The following is a 9,058-nucleotide window of genomic DNA, read 5'->3' as shown; positions in this document are numbered from 1 at the left end:
GTCATTAAACTAGCAAAAATGCTCAGAGAGCACATACAGATGAACCCACTGTCACTGTCCAAATGAAATCACAGTGGGTTAGGAGGAAACTTGCACTGAATTTGGAAAAAACAGGCAATGAGCCCAAACCAAATTTAATATTTTCCACTCTTGGTTTTTCCCTTTGGACTTCATTCTCATGGAAATCCGACATGGAAGGGAAGTGTTAGGGACTTCAGGCTAGCTGATGCTCAATCCATGTTCTCTGATCAGCCATCTTAGCTGTGACAGGGGAGCGAGTGTCTCACTCCAGGTGGAAGAACACAGCACCAAGGCAGTGGGGGACCTCAAATACATCCACAGCACAAAGAAATAGTTTCTCAAAACGTTTTGAGATATATGTCTACCAATCAGCATCATCAAAATATTCACTTGTATGTACTGCTTATGAAGCCATCACTATGGTCTCTGAGGTTACTAGAATTACAAGAGTTTACAAGATCTGACAAATAAGATAATGAGTTTTTCTTCTGTCTTTAAAATTTAAAGAAATCGAAAACATTATTTTGGTGGGCTAGCTGCCTCCATTGAGAAAAATTTAAAGAAGCACAGCTACAAATATAAATATCAAACCAAGCTCGGTCTCTGTACTGATCACTGGTCCCTGGCAGACTCAAGATGGAAATGTGTAGCTCAAGTTCTTGGCATGAATTACTTGCTATTAATTTGTCATTAACAGTAGATTCTGTCAAACAAATTTAATCATAGTGATTTGTTTTCTACAATAAAGACCTTTCACTTAAAAAATAAAAAAAAACATAAAAATCTTCAAAACCTAATAAAAATGGGCAACTTGATATAGCCTGGTTTATATTAGACATTAGGAAGGTCTTCCATTTTCTTCTTATTTACAATTTCACGTGCAATAAAGAAAAATCAGGATGCAGTTTAATCTAGTTGTTTTAAAAGATCTCTGAAGCCACCATAGCAAGATAGATAGGTTGATTCACACACTAGCTTCTCCAAAGTTCAGATGATTTTTACATGTGTCATTAATTCCAAATTTAGAAACACCCTGGAGGAAGGTAGGGATGAATGGTGGTAGGAGACACACTGTAACTATAGGAAGGACCTTACCTCTTCCCTGAATGTGTAGAAGAGCAGAGTGAGTCATGCTTGTGGGGAGTGGAGAGGAACCGAGTGCAGATTCCACTGTGGACCTGCTGAGGTTAGGGTTGGCGGGGTGCTGTTAATGAGCATGTGCTCCAAGGAAAGGTGGGGTCAGGGAGTCCAGAATCACTGGAAATGGTTTCCTGGGACATGTGTCTAGAACCAGATGGCCTGGAATGGAACTAGCATGAACAGAATTCCACAGTCCCACAAAGGTAGATTCCCAGGTCCATGAACAACCGGGACCACAGGTGTGGGGGAGATGAAGGTCACTGTCTGAGAAAGTGGCAACAGGCCATTAACAGCAGTGAGGGTGTATGTGTCAGGGCTGGGAGGTGGGGTTATTCTTAAATCTTAGTTCACATGTAGACTACAAGAGACTGGGTGTGGAGAAGCCAAAGTCAGGGTGAGGAAAAGTAGTGGGGTATTTTTGTAGAAGGACACACTGAGGCTTGGTGATGTGTTAAAAATGGGGGAGTACCAATGGTTTTCTGTTTGGGGAGGCTAAAACCGACAGCAGTGGAATGAGAGGTGGATTCGAGGAAAGAAAGGACATGGTGATGATGTGAAGACACTTTTCTAGGGAGGTGAAGAGACTGGAACAGAAGTAAAATGTCTCTTTTCTCGAAAGTGATCCTCAAAGGCACAGAGAGTTCAGAAGTCTCCCATTCTGCTCCCATTACAAGTTGCTTTCAGGGACTCCATGAGGGATAGGGAAGCCATCTGCTTGATTATCACAGTAGAGAGCATCCTTGGTGAAGTGGAAAAACTTAAAAATTATATTTGAAATTATATTTTCTGAAGGCATCCATTTAAGAGGTTGCCATTGGGATTCTTTTTTGAGAAGACTTGGACTTACAAATAAGTGCAAAGTATCCATTGAGATCTGCCATGTCCAAAGTGGCAGCTGCTAGGGGGGAGGGTATAGCTATGTGATAGAACATGTGCTCAGCATGCACGAAGTCCTGGGTTCACTCCCCAGTACCTCCATTAAATATAAATCAATAAAAACCTAATTACCCTCCCAAATAAACAAAACAAAACAAACAAACAAAAAAAAAAAAACCAAAACAAAGCACAGAAAAACAAAGTGGCAGCCGCTAGCCACATGTAACTATTGCTTGCTTGATACATAGCCAGCTGAAGTTGAGATGCACAGTACATGTAAAATACACTCAGATTTTCAAGGTCTAGTATGAATAAAAGCATGTGAAATATCTCATATATTTTTCTGTTGATTATATGCAGCAATGATAATATTTTGGCTCTATTGGATTAAATATAAATATATTGCTAAAATCAATTCCTTTTTTTTTTTTTTTTTACTTATTTAAAAAAGTTGGGGAGGCTTCTGGAAAATTTAAAACTGCATGAGTTGTTTGCATTATATTTGGACATCCCCTGAGTTGAATTACCAGAAACATACTTTTGCCAGTCCTGTTCATTTTATGAAGTTTTGTTTAATTATTAGAATTACGTTTTCATGCTGTAACCTATACCAGAATTCTGTTTGAAATCAAGCAGTAAGGAGCTAGCATTTTTGGTTTTGCTTTCTGAATTTGATGAATGACTGCATTACGGTTTTGTGTTTTCTTTTCCAAAATTTAATTGTGTGCTGGTTAATTCCAGGATGGTGATGTCTGAGTTTTTTGTATTTTGTTTTTTTTTTTTTTTCTTTCCCTTTTTAAAGGTAAAATTGCACCATCCTGGAAATAGTTATCTCAGGGTATTAGGAATTATTTTTTAAAACATTCACCTCTCAAAATTCCTTCACTGGGCCTGGCAGCTCACATCATGACTGTATTGCTCTTTAGAGCTGCATTTTCAAAACATTATATTGATGTATATTTGATTTACAATGTTGTGTTAGTTTCAGTTGTACAGCAGGGTGATTCAGTATATATATATATATTTTTTTCTTTTTCAGATTCTTTTCCACTGTACGTTATTACAAGAAATTGAATATAGTTCCTTGTGATATACAGTAGGTCCTTGTGCTTATCTATTTTATATATAATGGTGTGTATCTGTTAATATGGCCTCTTTTTGGATGCAAACAACATAGGTTGGGGCTCAGAGCCTTGAAAAACGAACACTACTAAGGCCATCCGCCCAGGCTTTTGGGGCATTCTGAGTTTGTCTGCCCCCCCATGGGAAGGGAATGGCTCCTGTCATGGGATGTGATGGTGCTTGGGCATCAGGGCTCTTTCCTGTAGCCACGGCTGTGTGTCCTCATTGAGCAGGGCAGAAAAATTGATGCCTATGCTGAAGTGGACTGGGGGTTCTGTGGACAGTGTGTTCTCACAGTATTATCTTTTTCTGAGTGGCAGGGGATAATTATTTGACAACTTCTGTGTGACTGACAAGAAATGTGTGTGGTAGAATAGCCTTTCACATCTTACATCTTAAAGCAGTCATTTTCCCTCCCTTTTTGTTACAAAAGAATTTATGTTGTTGGGAAAACTACTCGTTAGGTGAACTTACCATAGTCATAGCCTTATGCCACTTTACCATATTTTCTTCTTGTGCTTTCCAGAACATTATAAAGCTGATAGAAAGAAAAAAAAAGCATGAGGGAATACTCCTAAACTCATTCTATGAAGCCACCATCAGTCTGATACCAAAAACAGGCAAAGACACCACCAAGAAAGAGAATTAAAGACCAATATCACAGAAGAATATAGATGCAAAAAATCCTCAAGGAAATACTACAAAATAGATTGCAACAGCACATAAAAAAAGATCATACATTATGATCAAGTTGGGTTCATCCCAGGGACACAAGTGCGGTTCAACACATACAAATCAATGTAATAATTCACAACAACAAGAGAAAGGACTAAAACCACATGATAATCTCAATAGATGCAGAAAACACACTTAATAAAATTCAACGGAGAACTATAAAACATTGATGAAGGAAATTAAAGAAGTTTCTAGAAAATGGAAAGATACCCCATGCTCCTGGATTGGAAGAATTAATATTGTTGAAATGGTCATACTGCCCAAAGCAATCTACAGATTTAATGTGATCTCTATCAGATTACACAGGACTTTTTTTTTTTATAGAATTTGAACAAATAATCTTAAATTTATATGGAACCACAAAAGACCCAGAATTGCCAAAGCAATAAAGAAGAAAAAGAATGAAGCTGGAGAAATAACCCTCCCAGACTTCAGACAACACTATAGAACTACAGTCATCAGAACAGAATGTTATTGACATAAACACAGGCATATGGATCAATGGAACAGACTAGAAAGCCCAAAAATAAACCCACAGACCTACAGTCAATTAGTCTTTGACAAAGATAGGCAAGAAAATACAGTGATTAAAGACAGTCTCTTCAGCAAATGGTGTTGGGAACACCGGACAGCAGCATGTAAATCAATGAAGTTAGAACAACTCCCACACGCCATACACAAAAATAAACTCAAAATGGCTTAAAGAATTAAATATAAGGCAAGACACTGTAAATCTCCTAGAAGAAAACATAGGCAAAACATTCTCTGACATAAATCTTAGCAATGTCCTCGTAGGGCACTCTATCCAAGCAGTAGAACACCTAGACACCTCTTCATTCCACCACTCCACAGTGTTCAAAACAGTAATTCACTTGTGCAGCTGGGTAATAAGCCACAGCTGCCAGACCACTGGGCTTTTCTAGATTTCTTGTAATGTCAAAGAAATCCAGAAAAGTCATTTGCTATTTGAAGAAATCTTTGTTATCTCATTTTACAGTTAAAATTTTTTATTCCATTTTTCTAAAATTCAAAACTTCTGATTATATTAATGCATAATCATACAGACACACTTGTCAGGTGTACACACTACACTTTTTTCTTATCATTATAAACAAAGTTCAATTAATCAAGAAGTTACAATGAATTACAAATTATGTCCTAGGACATGAAGCAGATACAAAACATGTGAAAAAGAGCAATTTTTATGATAGTTTAGAATCTAGCTGGAGACATAAGTACTATGTTGTGCCATCAAACAATTACTTGGTTTTGTGTTATATTCCAGATATATAAAGGAAGTACCAAGAGAAGAAATCTTGTGTGACTTGAAACATGACATAGCTTTGCACCTGAAGGACACTCAGTAAATACTAAATGAGGGAACAAATGAATGAACAAGAAAAACCAGCATAGCTGTGCAGATACATAGGCTTGAGCAGGGTTTTCAACAACCAGCAACACAAAATCTGCTCCTCACCAAACAAAAGCCCTCAAGTCTAAATACACACCTGAAATATTTCATTGAGTCTAAAGGCACATATCTGTTTTCATGTCTCAGCTTCTCAGAAATTGATGAGAAGCCATAATTTAAAGAGTAGCATTTTTTCTTTCTAATAGTTAAAATAAATGTGTATCTCAAGCATCTTAAATTTGATGAAGCATATTGATTGACTCTAAACAAATGTTATTGTATGTAATATGATTTCAAAATTAATCCCTTATACATGTAAATTTATATACCTTATTATAACTTTTATTATACATAACAGCTCAAAAACTTAATGAAAGCCAATGAAAAATTGTGATGTCAACTCCTGTGAGATCTAATTCTTAAGGTTTCAAAACATAAAATAACAAAATTACAACCACTACAAACTCATACAGCACATCTTAAAATCTAGAGCATGCAGAATCTGCAATGTTACTGCAAACGGTGCTGTGAGGTAAATAACTGCAGATACTGTAAACAAACATGTTATAGAAATACGGAAGATATTCTTCCCATTTTACACTAAAAGGTGGAAAGTTGGGGAAAAGAAAATTATTTTTGTTGCTATAATTTTATCTATAAATAAAAGAATAAAATACTGACCATCTTAACATGTAGAAGTTTTACTGAAAAAGAAATAGAAAGGTGTTAACTTCATATTAATGAATTTCATATTCATTTATAAATTACTCTAAAGGAAAACTCACACAATCAACATAATGCAGTAACATAAAACAAGCAACCTGCTATATTTTATTTTGACTGGGGGAGATGCCATTTTTTTTTAAAGAAGGAAACAATGAATTTGCCAATATCTGACTATTATCAGGCAGCTAGGGAAACATTTTATAGTCTACTGGAAAAGTGCAAACGCATGAATTAAACTGCTGACACAACCTTAGTACAGCATCCTAGTCTAATTAGTATAGGAAGTTACGTCAAGGAAAGAGCTTCCCTAAAAATTTTTTTAATCATTATCAGCCTCAATATCTGAATAGAAAAGGATATGAACTAGTGAAACATTAATCAATTAAGGGAAGAATAAACCTTAAATCTGTAGGAGAATCTGCATTTATCTATGCACCTACAGGTATGTATGCCTGTATAGGAATTTCTCATAAGAATTACATAGTGAATCTGACTTTTGCTATGTACAGGTGTAACTAGTCACTTAGTATTTTTAGCCTTAAGATTCATCACTAGAAAATGAAATAGCACTTGTTGAGTTTCTGCAATATGCCAATCACTGTGCTAGATGTTTTATGTAAATTATCTCAATCTCCAAAAGAATCCTACCAGATAATTAGAATTTACTTCACATAACCAAAACTCAGTCACCTAAATTTGATTCCATTGGCCAAGTCAGCCAAACTCCAAAGCCCTTTTCCTTTACTATATGGTACTATGTATATATAAATATGAATGTGCACAAATACATTCCACTACATGAATCATGACATAGCAATGGGACAGCTAGAGACTACTGTCTAATTTTTTCTACATAACACACTTCTGTAGGGAGAATTAGTTCAATTATTCATCATTAAGTGATGAGGTCAGTATAATGTGAAAGTCACATTGGTCCAGAAAGAATTATTTCCAGCAGAGTAATATTTTAAACCCGTGAGGGATGAGCTTTCTCACAGAGTCTTAGCAATATATGATGACCTTAAGGAAAACAGATGACCATCCTGTGGAAGAGGGTGAACAGAGGCCAGTTAATGGCTTCAAGAACTGCTAGGATTTCTACAATGTTAGACAATCTGGCTGAGCTGTGAATACAAATATGTCATGAAAATATTTCCACATGTTTACTTAAAAGAAAAATAAGAGGGGAGTATCTAAAGAAGAAAGTTTACATCCTGGATTAGAATTTTTAATTTTGACAATTTATCTTTAACAGAATTGAATGCCCTCATGGAACTACATTTCAAAGAAGACTAACTGATATTGGGTGCAAATGTTCAGCTATACTAGCATTTTATGAGAACTTTTACCAGTTTTGCTAGTACAGAGATTACAAGGCTGCATAGTCCTGAGTTGCTTGTCCATATTTTTAGGGTATAATTTTGCAGAACTTTAATTTTTTTTCCAGAGACACATATATTGCTTTACAAAAGAACTGCCTGTATTATGGTATTGAAGAAAACCTAGTTTCACCACCAGCTTTATTCAGACCTAGTCTAAGTTCTTCAGTATTTGCTGTTACAGAGTAAAACCAATCTACACTGAGAGGTTAAATAAACTTTATTGCTGCTAAACAATAAAGAATTACTTTGTCAAACCAAATCATTGCCTATTTTTATTTTTACATTAAGAAATAAAAAGAGTTGGAGTGAAATATTTGAAATAAACAAAAATAGAAGATAACGTTTTAAAATACAGATTATATTAACAGAAGTAGAATATATGATCTCAAAATTCTCACAATTATGATAAATTAAATGTAAATTCTAATATATACTATGTATTAAAAATATTTTGAGTCAGTTAAAAAAATTTTTAATTCCACAAGGAAGATGACATTCATTACAATAATAATATAGGTTTTTTCCTTAGAATTAGTCTACAGACAGCATACTTGAGATTATTTCCTTATGAAAATGTCAATTATTAAGGAGAAAACAATATTTCACAATACTGGTCACAGAAAATACACATTACTAAGTGGGCTTCTTCATTTAAATCTCTCTGTAACGTGTCTAAGACATCACTAATACTTTAAGAATGTCAAACCTTAAACAAATTTTAACTCTGGTAATGTAAGTTACTAAAATTTATCAATATTGAAAGTTATTAAATTTCCACTGTGATAAAACAAAATATGAATCAAAATTGAACAGTCCTACATAAAATAAAATGTTTATTTAACAACTAGAGCTTACACTGCTCAGTGTTTTACTCTCCTCATCGAGATAATTGAAGATTTCAGAGCTAGGCTTCTGTCAATTTGCTACCTCTCAATCTAGAAGGATTTTGTTTCTTGATTCCTCTTTCCTTACTTCCTGTCTGTGAAGAAAAGGGTGATCCCTATCATTCCCAAGACTGATATCAGTCCTTTTGATTTTGTCTACCCCATATCTCCTCCAGAAACTTGTTCTTTTAATCTTCTCCCTCTTGCTTAAAAGTTCAATTGCTTTAATCTCATTTGTCTCTCTTTCCATGAACATTATTCTTCCTAAGTTTAAGAGATAATGTTGTTCCATGAAACTTGCCTGTGTTTTGTGTATTCAGATACCCTGCTGTAAAATGTACCTCTTACTATGACTCACAGTTAAAAAAAAAAAAAGCTTGAAAATTACTAAACTAATCTTGTGCCTTCATTTCATAGATGTGAACATTGAACCCACAGATCTGATCTATCAAAATTCACTCACTCAGTAATAGAATCCTTGGCCTTTCAATTCTCTGTATGGACAGAGCTTTTCTTTACTTTTCAAACTATGTCATGACATGGTGTCATTTAGTGACGACCACTTGTCATTATCTTAAGGTTATCTGTCAATAGATGCTTTATGTTAATATTAACTGAAAACTCAAGTTACTGGTTCCAAGCAAGGTCAGAATTCTGGACCAAAACTATTAACATCTCCATTTTGTTCATGTGCATCTCTTTTATTGTAAGTCCATGAAGTGCCTTTTTTTTTTTCAGTCACTTTTTCCCTTTCTAGGTCA

The sequence above is a fragment of the Camelus bactrianus genome, chromosome 36 (genome assembly GCF_048773025.1).
Source record: "Camelus bactrianus isolate YW-2024 breed Bactrian camel chromosome 36, ASM4877302v1, whole genome shotgun sequence".
Lineage (NCBI taxonomy): Eukaryota > Metazoa > Chordata > Mammalia > Artiodactyla > Camelidae > Camelus > Camelus bactrianus.
The sequence above is the reverse complement of the archived record's forward strand: the minus strand, read 5'-3'. Positions refer to the sequence as shown.